Source organism: Zonotrichia leucophrys, unplaced genomic scaffold (genome assembly GCF_028769735.1).
Source record: "Zonotrichia leucophrys gambelii isolate GWCS_2022_RI unplaced genomic scaffold, RI_Zleu_2.0 Scaffold_59_292226, whole genome shotgun sequence".
Lineage (NCBI taxonomy): Eukaryota > Metazoa > Chordata > Aves > Passeriformes > Passerellidae > Zonotrichia > Zonotrichia leucophrys.
In genome coordinates this window covers 219,039-235,036 of record NW_026992264.1, presented here as the reverse complement: position 1 = coordinate 235,036, position 15,998 = coordinate 219,039, and the positions used below count along the sequence as shown (strand labels likewise).

Here is a 15,998-nt window from a genome sequence, read left to right as displayed (position 1 = left end):
CCCCTATTGATTACTTGTTTCCCATATATGGTTATAGTTCCAGAATGTTCCACCCCCAAGTGTATATGTTGCTGCTTCCCCTTTGTTTTGGGTCTCTGGATGCTGCCCCTCACACTGTGCTCAGCTACTCCACATTTGCTGTTTTTCACCCTTTATTAAAGTTCTTTGCAGGCAGCTCCATCGAACCCACTCCTTTTAATTTTCGCCACACTTGCCCTGAAGTTAGGGAACCAAAGAGGTTTGCTGCAGCCATCCTCACCACGACAGTGATGGATCTTAATCACTGCAGGTAATATTTGGTAGTGATGATTGGGTGCATTGCTGAGCTTCTCCTTCTGTGATTCTTTGCTGCTTTGAACTACAGTAAATTACACTGATTCCTTCAGTTCATGTTTGTTTCTTTGGTGCTGACCCTGCCCACTCATGAAACAAAACTGGCAATCTGGCCAGATTACAACAAAATGTCACTTCTTAAATGTAAATTTAAGGAATCAGTCCCATCTGAAACTCACAGATGGGAAGCCCTTCCCTAGAGTTTGCTGACTCTGGAGTAGACTGAGGTCAGAACACGGTGTGAGCAATGGGGCAGTCACTTTAAAGAAGCTGAACCACTGGATGTACTAAAATGCATCCAAAAATTGCATATGGAGAAAGGAAAACAACTTGTGAGTGGGTGAAGATGAGGATGAATTTTGTTAACAGCACATTGGAAACAGCACCAATAGAAGGACCAGTTGTTGTCAGTCTCACATGGAGCGACAGCAGAAGTTTGTAATCTTGAGCTTATATTAATTGTTCAAGTGAAAGAATATTAATATAATAAATAACTATATACATATGTGTAATAAAATATAACGTTTTAATATATATTTATAAACATTTATCTATGTTTCTATCTATATCTTTATCTATATATAAAATAATAATGTGAAATAATGCTGACAATTCTGATTTACCACCTGTGACTTGTTGCCTTCTGATACAAGGCAGGCGGCCTGGTTTCAGGAAACAGCACGGCGACCCATTTCCCCAGGGTCGCTCGGGCCTAAGAAACACGCGGACACCAATATGGTGGAGGATCAAAGGCCTTTATTCTCTCTTCTCGTGGGGTTTTATAGTCTAGGGGGCTTCTACGTCAGGTGGGGGTCTGTCTTTACCATCTATGGTTAGTAGGGGATGGAAAGTTACCTGGGCAAGTGGAAAGTTACCGGAATCCGGTTTAGGGGGCTACATTCCTATGTTAATTTTCTTATCTAAGGGGGCAGGGGCCCTGTCTTCCCGTAACATCACGAGATCTTCCGAACGCCAGGCCCTATCTGCTACATCTCCCCCCCCTTTTTCACAAATGAATGAGGTAGTCATATACTGAAATGAGGTATAAGGTTGCAGTTCGATAGGGAAAAGGGGGTTTGGTACATCTGAGTAAGTTTTTCGCCAGTCAAGGTTAGAACTTGTGGCTGGCAGTGTTCCCTGGTTGGATTCGCCGCCCGATGAACAGGATGTTGGCCCGTTCCAGGCGGGCCTGAACGAATGAGACCAGCTTGTTCAGCAGGCAAGGTCCGAAGGTAACCGCTAGAAGCAGCAATGCCAATGGACCTATTAGGGTAGAAATCAGAGTGGTTAGCCATGGTGATTGATTGAACCAGGACTCGAACCAGCCCTGTTGGGCTTCCCTGTCCTTCTGCCTCTGAGCCAGTCTGTTTCTGAGTTCTGCCATGGAGTCTCTTACGACTCCTGTGTGGTCTGCATAGAAGCAGCACTCCTCTCTCAAGGCGGCACACAGGCCTCCTTGCTGCATGAACAGGAGGTCCAGACCTCACCTGTTCTGCAATACCACTTCCGAGAGAGAGGAGACTGACTTCTCCAGGAAGGAAATGGATTTCTCGATCCTTTGCAGGTCCTCGTCGATGGTCATTTGCAGCTGGGACAGTCCTTGGTGCTGTGTCGCTAGGGCTGAGACACCTGTTGCCGTTCCTGCCGCTCCTAAACTGAGCAACATCGCGATAGTTACACCTGTTATTATTTCTCTTTTGTGGAGTCGGCTGGGTTCCTCAAAAAGGTGGTACACCTCTTCGTTTGAGTGGTACAGGACCCTAGGAACAATCAGAACTTGGACACAAAAGTCGTTAGAGTCATCAAATTTGGCAAGAGACACACAGGGACTCACTCCAGATCGCTGGCAAACCTACATCCCAGGTGCAGATGGGACTACCCACTTATTGTTTTTCCTGTTAGGCTTGACAACTTTGGTGCAGACGTTGCCTCTCCGCCTAGCTAGTGTTGCATTGCCAAAGCATCTGCCCTGGCCTGTGACCTGGCTCAGGGTGATTCCTTTGCGAGGGGTTTCCCATCTGCACTGGTGAGGGGCATCGGCTGTGGAGTAACTGAAGGGAGTGTTTAAAGCAATTCCTTCATAAAAGGGAGGTTTGACATCGTAGCAAAGCCAGCAGGATTCGGTTAGGTTAGGGTTGGATTCATTCAGGGATACAAAGGTAGCTTCTAACATACGAAGGATTGGGTCTGAGTCCGATCTGGCTGCGCGGTCTGTCTGAAAGACTTCCGCATGGCCGGTTGGGACTTTGCTAACTCTAGTGGGTAGGGTTTTAGGGTAGGTTGCGTTTTTCCTTTCGGCACGCTTTTAATCACTTTGTTTGGTCCGACCGCTCGGCCGTTGCACCGTAAGTGGGGATGCAAAATTGACCGCTCCCTGTGAGGGCACAGGGCACGAGGGTCTCCTGCCCCTCTGGGGGTCGCCGTGGCTGGGCCGCTGCATTGGGGTGTCTTCCCGCAGCTCCTACAGATCCCTCTCGGGCGTGCCCGCAGCGAGGATGCTGCCAGGGAAAGCTGTGCCAGCTGGGGACAGCTCGCTGAGTTGCTGCCTTTCCCCAGAAGCCTGGGCTAACGCGGTCGTCCCGCCACCCCTGTTTAAATAGAATCCGCCCTGCCCCATCAAAAAGCATGCGGCTTATTCGCGTAATATCAAAAGTGAACAGATCATTATTGTTAGAAAGGTCGTTCACAAACGTGGGTACTACAGCTGAATTGACTCCTCTTTCTGAAATCGCTTTGGCTTCCCTTAGGTTAACTGGGGTATATGCCCCCCGTTGGTTTCCCTGCGTTCCGGCAACCTCTACCGGGAAAGCGTTCATGGGGGCTGCCGGCGCTCGGTCCCTAGAAGCTGTCTTTGTTTTTCCCCAGTCGGTGAGTTTGTGTTGCGACCGTTTCCCGATATTGTTTAAAGCTTTATTCGGTTTCGCTCGAAACCGTATTAATTCTGCTCTCTCGGTTTCCAAATCCCAGCCGGGCTCGGTCCGATCCCGCTCCTCCCTTCGGGGGTGGTGCCGTTCCTTCTCCCTGCGCTCCTCCCACCTGCTGCTGGGAGAGGTCCTTGCCCTATAAGGACCTAATTTGAATAGAGCGCTTTGATTGGTCTTACGCCGTACCGCGGGGGCCGCCCCTTCTCCCCGCTCTCCCGCACATGCATTATGGGGCGCGCTGACTGCATTTCCGCCCCCCGTCTCCTTACTTCTGCCCTCACCATGTGTTTCGGCGCCATCTTCAAACCCATACGGCGGCGGGGAGTCGGCGCCGCTCCCGGCGGGGTCAGCCGCGTTCCGCGCCCCCTCTGCCTGTCCCCGGCAGAAGAACTGCGCGTGCCGCTCTGCCTCCCGCGCTGGGCTGGCGGCCGGCGGGGAAGGGACGGATAGAGAAACCACGGATTTTTCGGAAGGTTCCGCGGGGGGGCTGGGACCCGGCGGGGTCTACGAGAGGGTCGGGGGGTCCCATAGGGGCTCCGGGGGGTCCCCTGGGGGGTCTGGGCTCAGGCTCGGGAAGGGGTGGAACGCTCCCAGCCCCGGCATCGTTCAATCCGATCGCTCTCAGACACTGTGTGCGTCGCGGCCCCCGCCCCCCCCTTTACTGCAAGAAATAAACGTATATGCGCGACTTTCCACGTCTCCTGTTCTTCTAATGCCTTGCGTAGGGCCTCTTCTCCTTTCCCCCACGCTTTGAGGCTTTTACCACTGCCTGAGGACTTAGTATCCTCTGCTAAGGCGGCAGTGCGCTTCTCCCGCACTTCCGAATATAATATATTTACCGGACGTTCGATCGTCCCGAGCTCTAGGAGCCTTGCAATAGCAAGATTAGAATTCCTGAGCTCACACTTAATTTTACATTCTATCCTAAACTGTGCATGCATATCTGATACGACCTTTGCAATGGATTCCATGTTCCTTGCTGGTCCGGGGACGTCTCCCCCGCTGTGGTCGGGCCCGCCGCCGCAGCCGCTGCTTCCCGTCCAGGCGAATCCCATTCCCCGGGCGCTGATGGGCTTCCCGGGTTTTCGGCACCAGAATGTTGCCTTCTGATACAAGGCAGGCGGCCTGGTTTCAGGAAACAGCACGGCGACCCATTTCCCCAGGGTCGCTCGGGCCTAAGAAACACGCGGACACCAATATGGTGGAGGATCAAAGGCCTTTATTCTCTCTTCCCGTGGGGTTTTATAGTCTAGGGGGCTTCTACGTCAGGTGGGGGTCTGTCTTTACCATCTATGGTTAGTAGGGGATGGAAAGTTACCTGGGCAAGTGGAAAGTTACCGGAATCCGGTTTAGGGGGCTACATTCCTATGTTAATTTTCTTATCTAAGGGGGCAGGGGCCCTGTCTTCCCATAACATCACGAGATCTTCCGAACGCCAGGCCCTATCTGCTACAGTGACTTCTCAAGGATCTAGCACTAAATATCCTACAGAAAAGCATTCTCCAGGACCTGAATGTCAGTGGTAAACTTTGTAAGACTGTATACAACAAATAAAGGAGGAACGGATGAAATTGGCTGTTTTTATGGGGTTTGCTGTGTATCCTGTGATGTGGAATGCTTTGTTACTGTGAAAAATACAGTGATTAAGACTGCTAGGTTTTTCATACACCAGACTATCCACAATCTGCTGGATTGATTGAATGGGTAAAAGGGTTATTCAAAGAGCAGTTGGAAAAAGGAGATGGGAACCTGCCCCCATGGAGAACCCATCTCACAGATGTGCTTTATAGCTTTAACAAGGGTACAAGGGGCCCCCTGGGAAATGGAAACCCCCTGGATGTGCATGGCTGCACCCAATTTGCAAATACAACTATAACTATGAACAGTGACACTTTAACTTCCTGAGAAATTATTCTGGTCTGATGGCCTCTGAGGGGCCCTCCTAGAGGTTGCAGGGCTGGACCTTCATGCATTATAATTAATTAGGATAAATCAAAAGCAAATGAGAATTATCAATACTGACACAGAAATTCCAATTCCTCCAGGACACTTTGGTTTGATAACTGCTCACTGGAGCTTGGCTTTGAAAAGTGTTCCTGTTATGGGAGGAGTTGATGCAGATTATCAAGGAGGAATTAAAGTAATTAATGTAATTAAAGCCACTAAACAATAATGAGTAAGGTGTGATTATTCAACCCCATGACAGGGTAGCACAGTTATTGATATTGCAGTTTTAAAAACAATTGTGAAAAAAGGAGATGCACCTCCAAATATCACTGTTGTTGGAGATAAAGGGTTTGAATCTATCAGTCCTAATAATGGAGCCAAAGTGTGGGTCCAGAGGCCAAAAGGCCCTCCTAATCCAGCTGAAGGAACAGTTGTGGGGAAAGACAACACTGTTTGAATCCTGAAACCAAAATCACCAAGAAAAGGGGGCTAAAATCACCCACACAGGCTTAAGATCCACTCATATAGGTTTAAAATCACCCAAAGGGATCTAAAATCCCCACTAAAATGCTTGAAATCACTCAGATCTAAAACCCACACTAAACCTGCCCAACTTGGCCTAAAATCACCCAAACGGGCCTAAAATCTCAGGGACTGGGACCAAGACTGGGACCAGAACTGATACCAGAACCAAGACCAGCACCGCTCTGGGACAGGCACCATTACTGGGACCGAAACTGAAACCAGCACCAGAACTGGCACTGGGACAAAGACTGAGACTAAGACTGACACTGGGACTTGCTACCGGGAGTGCTCCGGGACCAGGACCAGGACTGGAACTGAGACCAGCACTGGCACCAGGACCTCTCTGGGACCGGGACCAGGATGGAGACTATCTGGAGAACTGCGGGATTGAGACCAAGACTGGCATTGGAATCAGCACCGAGACTGGCAGCGCTCTGGGACTGGGACTGAGGCTGGCACAGGGAGCACTCCAGGGCCAAGACTGGCACAGGTACCAGCATTAGAACCAGGACAATTCAGAGACCAAGTCTGAGATGAGGACTGAAACCAGAAGCGGCACCAGCACCGAGACTGGCACTGCTCTCAGACTCAAACGGAGACCAGGACCAGCACAGCTGGTTGACATTGAGATCAACACCAGGATGAGAATCAGCACTGGGAGTGCTCCAGGAGTGCCCTGAGACTGAAACCGGACTGGGACTGAGACTGACACTGGGAGTGCTCCCGGACAGAGACTGAGACCAAGACTGGGAACAGGATTGGCACCGGGATCAATCCAGGACCTCTGTGTTCACTCTGGAGAGTTTTGGCTATGCCCCTGTGCAGTACTGGGAGGGATCCCTGGGCGGGGTGGGACTGCCTCAGTTCACATTGTTCTGGTGCAGCTATCCCAGTCCATATGATCCCAGTCTGCATGATCCCAGTCTGTATGGTCCTGCATGGCACACACTCCAAAAGTCTGGAATACCAGTTCCCCCTGAGGAAAAGGTGTTCCTGCCCTTGAAGGCAGAGCGCTTAAGAAGGGGCTGAAAGCCAAGTCTACTTGCAAGATCTTACAGTGACATTTCACTGCCAGCCTTCAAAATTTCACTGGTTGCTGCTGTAGCTCCTGCATTGGGAATTAAATCAGAGCAGGGTGGTAGCTGCCCTGACTCAAGGGAGATACTGAGAGAGAAACAGAGCAGGCAAAGAGAGGCAGGAGAGAAAGGAGGACACAAACAAAATTAGCTGTGAAGGTGGCACTCCGGAAACAGAACTGCAACTGACTGAAAATGAATGGGACAGAAATCACTAGCTCTGAAAGTTTTATTTACTATCAAATACATCCCACTCATCCAGCCCCACACAATGCCAACCCACCGTTCCAAATTTGGATCCCACTTCTCCCAATCTCCTTCCAACCCCTTCTCACCATGGCGGCTTTGGAATTAAGTGAGTTTGGCACACAATTGAGATTTTTGAGGAGGGAACAAGGAATTTTGAGTTGGGATTGAGCCCTTTTGGGGTACAACGGTATGGTTTTCAGTGGGGCTGAGTTGCTATGAGGAGACAGATTGATCCCTCTTGGCTTCTGCAGTGCAAAGAGATGGAGAACACTGCCCAAAAGCCTCCCAGAACCCATAAATCCTCAAGATCATGTCCCCAAATCCTAAATTCCCTCTAAAACTCTGAAATGGTGGGACTTTAGATATCTTTGATCAGTTTCTTTCTTTTCAAGCCTGTTTTGCCTGTTTTTAAGGGATGAAGATGAATCAGAAGAAAATGAAGGCCAAAATAAAAGGATAACCAGCTAGGTGCCTTCCCAACATGGATCAAAGGGAATGTGGGTGTTGGAGAATTTTGCTCAGACATGGCTTGAAGGAAAGAGGACATGAAAATATACAGCTGATGGAAAAGTAAAAGGCAGCTGTAAGCAGCAGTTCCCAAGCCTGTTTCTGTAAATAACTAGGTTCTCAGGCACATTTTTATAAACAGTAGGGTTCTCAGGCAGTTTTCTCATAACAAGTAAATACCTTGTCCTTGGATAAAGTATGGGAAAGCAAAGTGACAAACATGGAGGCCTTGAGAATCTTTCATATCAGGGTGAGAACACAAATCTTGGTTTCAATAACAAACCACAGGTATTGAAAACAAAAGGAGGGGTTAATGTGTAATCTGTGACCAATGATGAGCTTGGGTTTTGCAATATGTATGAACTTAATTAACACCATTATAAAAATGTGCATGGTGAATCAATAAATCGGAGTTCGATGCTGATCAAAGGATGGGTCGTCTCCCTTCACTTCAATATGTGGGTCACCAGGGCTCTTCCCAACAACAGTCCTCCAGTGGGGAATGGAGTTGGAGCAGCATACGAAGCTCTTCCTGAAATCAGGACACTCACAGAGCTTTCCTTACAGGTGGCTCTGTTGGTGCTTGGTCAAGGCTGAGCTCTGTGAGAAGCTCTTCCCACACTGTGGACACTCATAGGGCCTCTTCCCAGTGTGCATGCACCGATGGCTGATCAGGGAGGAATTGTGCTTGTAGCCCTTCCTGCAGTCAGAGCAGCGGAAGGGCCTCTCCTCTGTGTGAATCCGTTGGTGGCTGATGAGGGTGAGTTGTACGTGAATCCCATCCCACAGTCACGACAGTGGAAGGGCCTCTCCTCTGTGTGAGTCCGACGGTGTATGAGGAGATGTGAGCTGATCCGAAACCTCTTCCCACATTCTGAACACTTGTAGGGCCTCTCCCCAGTGTGGATGACCTGGTGCTGAACCAGGTTGGCATGCTGGCTGAAGCCCTTCCCACATTCCCCACATTTGTAGGGCCGCTCCCCAGTGTGGGTCCTCTGGTGGCGGATCAGGTGCGAGCTCTGGCTGAAGCTCATCCCATATTCCTCACACTCATGGGGCCTCTCCCCAGTGTGGATGCGCTGGTGCCTGACAAGATGGGCATTTTGCCTGAAGCCCTTCCCACAGTCGGGGCAGTGGAAGGGCCTCTCATCTGTATGAGTGCGCTGGTGCACAAGGAGACTAGAGCTGAGCTGAAACCTCTTCCTGCACTGATCACACTCACAGGGTCTCTCCCCAGTGTGGACCACCTGGTGATGGATGAGGGTGCAGCTCCGGCTGAAGCTCTTCCTACACTCCCCACACTCATAGGGTTGTTCTCCAGTGTGGATAATCTGGTGGCGGATCAAGCTGGAGCTGACTCTGAAGCTCTTCCCACATACCCCACACTTATACGGCCGTTCCCCAGTGTGCATCCTCTGGTGCTGAATCAGGCTGGAGCTCCGGCTGAAGCTCTTCCCACACTCCAAGCACTTGTGGGGCTTCCCGCCATCATGAAGCTGCTCATGGACCACCAAGTCCAAGCTCTGGCTTGATCCCTGGCTGCCTTCCTGGCCCAGGTTGGGTCTTTCCACCTCAGATTCCCGTGATCTGAGTTTGCAGCCCCTCGTTGCGTGTGATCTCCGGGGCTTTTCTTTCCCCTTTGATTCCTGTGCGGTGGAGCTGCTCAAAACAGCCTCTTCCATTGAGGTTCTGCCGTGGGGATTTGTCCTCCCTGGCCTCCACCTGCAGCTCCTTCTCTGGGGGAAGGAAGGACAAGGAGAGGATGGGATTTGCCTCCGTGCCACAGGGAAGGACAAGGAGATCCCCCCAGTGTGTCCCCAGCAGGACAGCTTTGGCAGCAGGGTTGTCCTGCAGCCAGGGGCCGTGCTGGACTGGGAGATGGAGCAGGAGAGAGGGGGAAAGGGGCACTCACTTCCTCCTCACCTGCCTGGGTGTTCCGTGGCATCTTCCTTGTCCTTGCACCCTCCTTCTCCATCTTGCCAACGGCTGGGAATGGGAAATCCTGGTTTGGGGAAAAACTAGGGATAAGCATGTTGAGTTTGAAGGTCCCTCTGCCCAAGTCCATCTCTGGAAGTCACTGGGCATCAGGGGTCCATAGAATCCTCCAGAACACCAAGATTCAGCTCTGAAAAAACCTCACAGAAGTTCCCCATCTCTGGTCTCTCCCCTTTGGTCTTTGGGGATTCCTCCCTGTCCCAGCTGCTTGGGGTCGTGCTCATATTGTGGGTCTTCCTTCTCCTCGGTTCCCGTCCTCCTCAGGCTGCTGTGCATCCCAGGAATCCAAAAGGTTCTCCTCTCCTCAGTCTCCCCATTTAGGGATGCTGGGGGTTTTTTGGGGTCCCAGGGTGCCTTCTCCCCTTGTTCTCTGCTTTGGGGTGTAGGAGCTCCAAGGAGTTCCCCCTGCCCCTCTCCAGGCTGTTGAAGGTCCTGTGAATCACAGCACTCCCCCTTCTCTGAGCTCCCCACTTTGGGCTCCTGGGGAACACAGGGCTCTTCTCCTCCAGGCTGCCTCTGCCGGCAGCTGCCACCGGAACCCCTCAATGTCCCCAAAAGGGGCCTTTTCCACTCAGCTGTACAGTTCTTCATTCTCCAAACATTGCCCCCAAAAAACCCCAACCCACAGAGCCCCCAGAATATCTGGGCCAAGGTCCCCTTTCCCTGTCACCTGCAGGATGGGGGGGTGATGATCCCACAGGTGCAGGGCTGCAAATTCAGGGAGTGCTCGACCTCGTGGTTCCTTCTCCTTTCCTTGATCTTCCTCTTCCTCCCACTCCTCCTCTTCCACCCCTCCTCCTCCTCCTCCTTCTCCTACTTCCAACCCTCCTCCCCCAGCAGCAGCCACACCCTCGGTGCTCACGGCAGGAGCAGGGATGGAGCCGGGACAGGTCGGGATGGGCAGCGCGGGGCTCTTGGCTGCTCCCACCCACTGGGGCCGGGGGGAACCTGGCCCGGGCCAAAGGAGAGGAAAACTGGGCCTTGCTGGGGGCTGCACATCCACACTGGGGCTTGCTGGGGACCCTGCCTGGCCACTGCCAGCCCTTGGGGCTCCTCTTGGGACATCCAGGAGCGGGGGGATGCAGAGAGGGCTGGGGGATGCCAGGAGTGGCATCGCTGGGAGGAACTATGCTATACTGGGGTAACTGGAAACTTACTGGGGCAACTGGGAATGACTGGGAATTACTACAAGCATGCTGAGAGCAACTAGGGTATACTGGGAGTGTCTGTAACCATACTGAGCTGACTGGAACCACACTGGGAACAATGGGGACCATGCTGAGGAGAACTGGGATGACAATGTGGGCAACTGGGAGGGAATGCGGGTGACTGGGTCTGCACTGGTGGCAACTGGGCATGACTGGGACCACGTTGGGAGGGATTAGGATCATCCACAGCATGACTAGGACTGTACTAGGGACAACTGGGTGAAACTGGCTTCACACTGGGAGGAACAGGGAGAAACTGGAACCATGCTGGGGGCAACTGGGATCCTACAGGGATCACAGTGGAAGCAGCTGGGCCCATGCTGGGGCAGACTGGGATCATACTTGCAGCAACTGGGAGTGCACTAATGGTGACTGGGAGTAGCTGTGATCAAATGGGATCAGGCTGGAAGCAACTCTGGGCATCTGGGAGTGCTGAGAACATGCTGGCACCAACTGGGTTATACTGGGAGAGACTGAAACGATAGTGGGGGTAAATGGGAGCAACTGGAATCATACTGAGTGATAATGGCAGGAAGTGTGCCTATGTCAAGGTCATACTGGGATCACACTGGGAGTAAGTACAATAGTACTGAGAGTATGTAAGAGTGACTGGGATCCTACTGGAATCAGACTGGGGGTAACTGGAAAGGTCCTTGCCATGACTGGAACCATACTGGAGGTGACTGGGAGCAACTAGGACCACACTAGGAGTTATAGTCACTCTGGGCATGACTGGAATAATACTGGGAGGATCTAGAAGACACTGGATGCAACTGGGATCATACTAGGAATGACTGGAACCGTACTGGCAGTGACTATGGGCACTACTGGGACCACCCTGGGAGCTACTGGGATTACAATGGGTGTGAATGGAACCTGACTGGGGGTTACGGAGAGCTACTGGGCCCATGTTGGGAGGAAATTGTGGACACATTGGGAGCAACTGGGATCAACTGGACTGTACTGGAACCATGCTGAGGGGACTGAACTCACAACTGGGATCATACTGGAAGCAACTAGGACTATACTTTGGGCAAAAAACAAAAACTGGGATCATGCTGGAGGCAACTGGGAATAACTGGAAAAGACTGGGATAATTCTCAGGTAACTAGAGCCTCACTGGGGCAACTTGAAGTGTCTGTAACCATACTAGGGATAACTGGAACCACACTGGGAACAGCAGGGACCATGCTGGGGATGACTGGGACTACTCTACAGAAACTGCAAGTGATTGAATCTACACTGGGGGACACTGGATGTGACAGGGACCATGCTGAGAAGGACTAGGACTATTCTAGGGGCAACTGGGATCATACTTGTAGGAACTAGGAACAACTGGAACTATGCTGGGAGCAACTGGGATCATACTGAGGGTGACTAGAATCATACTGGGATTGACTAGGAGTGGCTGGGGGCAACTGGAATCATGCTGAAAGCTACTGGGAGCATGCTGGGGGTGACTGGGATACACTGGGAGAGACAGGGATTTACTGGGATCATACTGGAGGCTACTGGGGTCACTCTGGCATTGACAGGGAGCAACTGGGATCACACTGGGGGCAACTGACATCAGACTGGGAGTGACTGGAATTATACTGGGATTAGAGTGCGTGTCATTGGACCCTGATTGGGGGTTATTGGGAGCTACCAGGCCCATGCTGGGAGCCAACTGGGGACATAATTAGAAGAACTGGGAGCAAGTGGGATAAAAACAGGGGCAAGTAAAACAGGAGATTCACGGAGGTAACTAGAAGTGCCTGGCAATAACTATGAGAAAATTCAGGGTACCTGGGATATACTGGGGCAGTGTCTGACACCATAGAAGTAGTGCCTGGGACCAAAGTGGGAGTGGCTGAGAATGCTCTAGAGGACCTGGGATCATGCTGGGGGCAAGTGTGAGTGACTGGGGCCATGCTGGGAGAGATGGGGAACCATATTGGAATGACTAGGACTATGCTAGGGGCAACTGGGAGAACTGGGAACACACGAGATGAAAGTGGGAGCAAGTGAGATCTTGCTAGGAGCAAATTGCATCATCATAGGGAATGACTAGGAGTGACCGGGCTCATAGTGGGAATGTTGCGGAAACTGGAAACGGGGGGAGCAACGAGGGGGCTCATAGTGGGAGCAGCCATTTCCAGCACCAGGAACCCCAAACCCCATTCCCAGCTATCCCACCTGCTGGGGTCCTGGCAATCCCAGGGGTCACCCCCTCTCGGGGTCCCCGTTTTGCCCTTCTGGGGCTCTCCTGGGGCTCCCCAGAATCGGTGTCCCCCCGCCGGTGCCGCTGCTCCCGCGCGCTCCCCACGAGGCCCCAGCAGAGCTCAGAGAGCCGGCCGGGAAGCCCAACCCCCCCCCCCCCCCCGCCGGGGCTCTGCCACCACCCACACCGGGACCCCCCCAAAACACCTCCCGGGGACCCCCGATGTCCCCCCGAGGGCCATCCGCGGCTCGGCTTTGGAGCCCTGCCAGCTGCAAACATCCCCCCAAAAAACCCCAAACCCAGCTCCCCCTGCCCAGGCACCTGCAGGATGGGGGACGATGGTCCCGGGGCTGCAGCGAGTTCAGGAACTACCAGGGCCATGAGATTCCCCCGTCGTCTCTTCCTCTGTTGCTTCCTGCTGCCACTCCACCTCTTCCTCCCTCCCTCCCCCTCCCCCATTCCCAAACCCCAAACTGTGAGGCAAAAGGGGTGGGGTAGAGGGGACACGCGCTCCTACGAGGACCCAGTTGGGCCTAAAATCAGCCAAATGGGATTCAAGTTATCCAACGGGGTCTAAAATCCAACCAAATGGGCCTAATATTGCCCAAAGTAGTTTGCACAAAATGGCCCAAAATCACCCTGAATTACCAAAATGGGCTTAAAATCCACCCTGAAAGTATCTGGTTTTGCCTAAAATGACCCAAATGTGTATAAATCCACCCTAAAATCCACCTGTTTTTTACTAAAATCACCCACATGGACCTAAATTCACCCAAACATGCCTGAAACCAACACAAAAAGGACCTAAAATCACCTTAAAAAGACTTGATTTGACCTAAAATTAACTAAAGAAGCCAAAAATCTAACTAAATGGGCCCAAAATCACCAAAACAAGGAACCTAAAATCACCCACACAGGATTAAAATTCACCCAGTATGGGCATAAAATCAGTCAAAGCGTTCCAAAATCCACACTAAAATTGCCCAGTTTATCCTAAAATCATCCAAACAGGCCTAAACTCTATACAAATGGTCCTAAAATCATCCCAGGGGATCTAAAATCCACTCTAAAACCCACAAGATTTAGCCTAAAAGTCATTCAAAGAGGCCTAAAGTCCACACTACAAGGCTTGAAATCACTCCAAAGGATCTGCAACTCACCCTAAACCTGCCCAGTTTGGCCTAAAATCACCCAAATGGGCTGAGACTGGGGCCGAGACTGGGATTGGCACCAGGATCAGCTCTGGGATCCGCGCGTTTGGCTGCACCCCTGGGCGGGACTGAGCCGAGACTGGCAGGGGCCAGGGCTCTCAGGAGGGTTTTTGGGGACACTGGGCTCTTCTGAGCTTCGGGGAATTTTGTTCGGAGTTTAGGGGAAATTATTGGGTTTTTTGAAGATAATTGCAGGGTTTTTGGTGAGCTGAGGAACTTTGAGGGGTTTGGATTTGGGGGGATTTTATTGGCGCTTTGCGGGGTTGTTTTCTAGGGGTGTTTGGGAGTTTATTGAAATTTTTTTGGGTTTTGTTAAATATTAGTGGGGTTTACTATGATTTTGTTGGAGCCTGGAGTTTTTAATGGTTTTATTAAATTTTAGGGGGGTTGAGGGCATTTTATTAGAATTTTGGGGGCATTTAGTGGGATTCTTTGAGGGTTTGGGTTCATTTGGGAGTTTTTTGGTTTTTGGGGAGATTTTGGTGGGTTTTTGTGGGACTTTTTGGGTGTTGCCAGGATTTCTTTGGATCTTGGGGGGATTTTGTGGGACTTTTTGTGGTTTTGGAGATTTTTTTGGGGGGATTTTTGGGGTTTAATTGGAGTTTTGAGAGGTTTATTGGGATTTCAAGAGATTGTGTGGGCTTTTACTGAAATTCTAGGGTGTTCTAAGGGGATTTTGTGAGATTTAATTGGGATTTTGTGGGGTTTATTGGGACTTTTGGGGGTTTTAGGAGATTTTGGTGCCTCTAAGCCCTTCCCTGCACCCAGGGACAACCATAAAGCCCCCCAACCCTGAAGCCCCCCCAAACTTCCACTAAAAACAAAATCCTCTAAAAATCCCAATAAATTCTTCAAAAAACCCAGAAAATACCTCAAAATCTCAGTAAAACCCACCAAAATTCAAAAAAACTTGCCAAAATTTCTATAAACCCCCCCAAAACCCCAATACAATCCCCTAAAATCCAAAGCCCCCCAAACCCACAAAACCCCCCAAAACCCAGTAATTCTCTCCAAAAACCACTAATTCCTCCTAAACTCCCGACAAAATCCCCCAAAGCCCAAAAAAGCCCCCCCAAAACGCCCAAAAATCTCCACAAAATCCCCCAGACTCATGGGGGCTGTCTTGGATTAAGGGGGCACTGGCTGGAGGAACAGGAGCCACTTCAGGGGGCCCTTGAAGCTTTTTGGGGAGGGGGAATGATGGGAGACCTGCATAAAAACGGGGATTGGGAACCCCTGTTGTGCCCCCTCTGCCCAAAACACCCAGACCCCGGTCCAGGGTGGGCCTGGGACCCCCTGGGACGCCCAAATCTCCCCCAGGATTTCCCAAATCACTCCTCCACGAACCCCAAACCCTTCCAGAGCCCCCTCAAGGTTGGCCCAGGACCACCCTGGACCCCTAACCCCTCCCCAGGTCCTCCATACCCCCAGAAACCCCTGAGACCCCCAGGGGCCCCCTGAGAGCCCCCAGACCCCAATCAGGCCCAGCCCAGGATGTCCCCGGAGACCCCCCCCCCAAAAGCCTTGCCTCCGACCCCTCCCCAATCCCCTCAGGGATCATCCGCAGATCCCCCAGACCCCTCCCCAAAACCAAGCCAGGACCCCGCAGGGCCCCCAAAACCTCTCACACAACACCCCAGGACCTCCCAGACCCTCCCAAGACCTTCCTACGACCCCTCCCCAAAATCCCAAGACCGTCCACACCCCCCCCCCCCCCGAAGACCCCATCCACACCCCCCCCCCAGATCCCCCCCCATCAATGTCCCAGGACCCCTCCCCAGAGCCTCCCTGACACCTCCAGGACCCCTCAGGATCCCCCC

At 51.8% G+C, this 15,998-nt stretch overlaps 1 pseudogene; it reads right to left on the bottom strand.

Moving 5' to 3' along the window:
• Positions 1-7,016: 7,016 nt before the first annotated feature.
• Positions 7,017-15,862, bottom strand: LOC135460580 (zinc finger protein 239-like; annotated as a pseudogene).
• Positions 15,863-15,998: the final 136 nt, after the last annotated feature.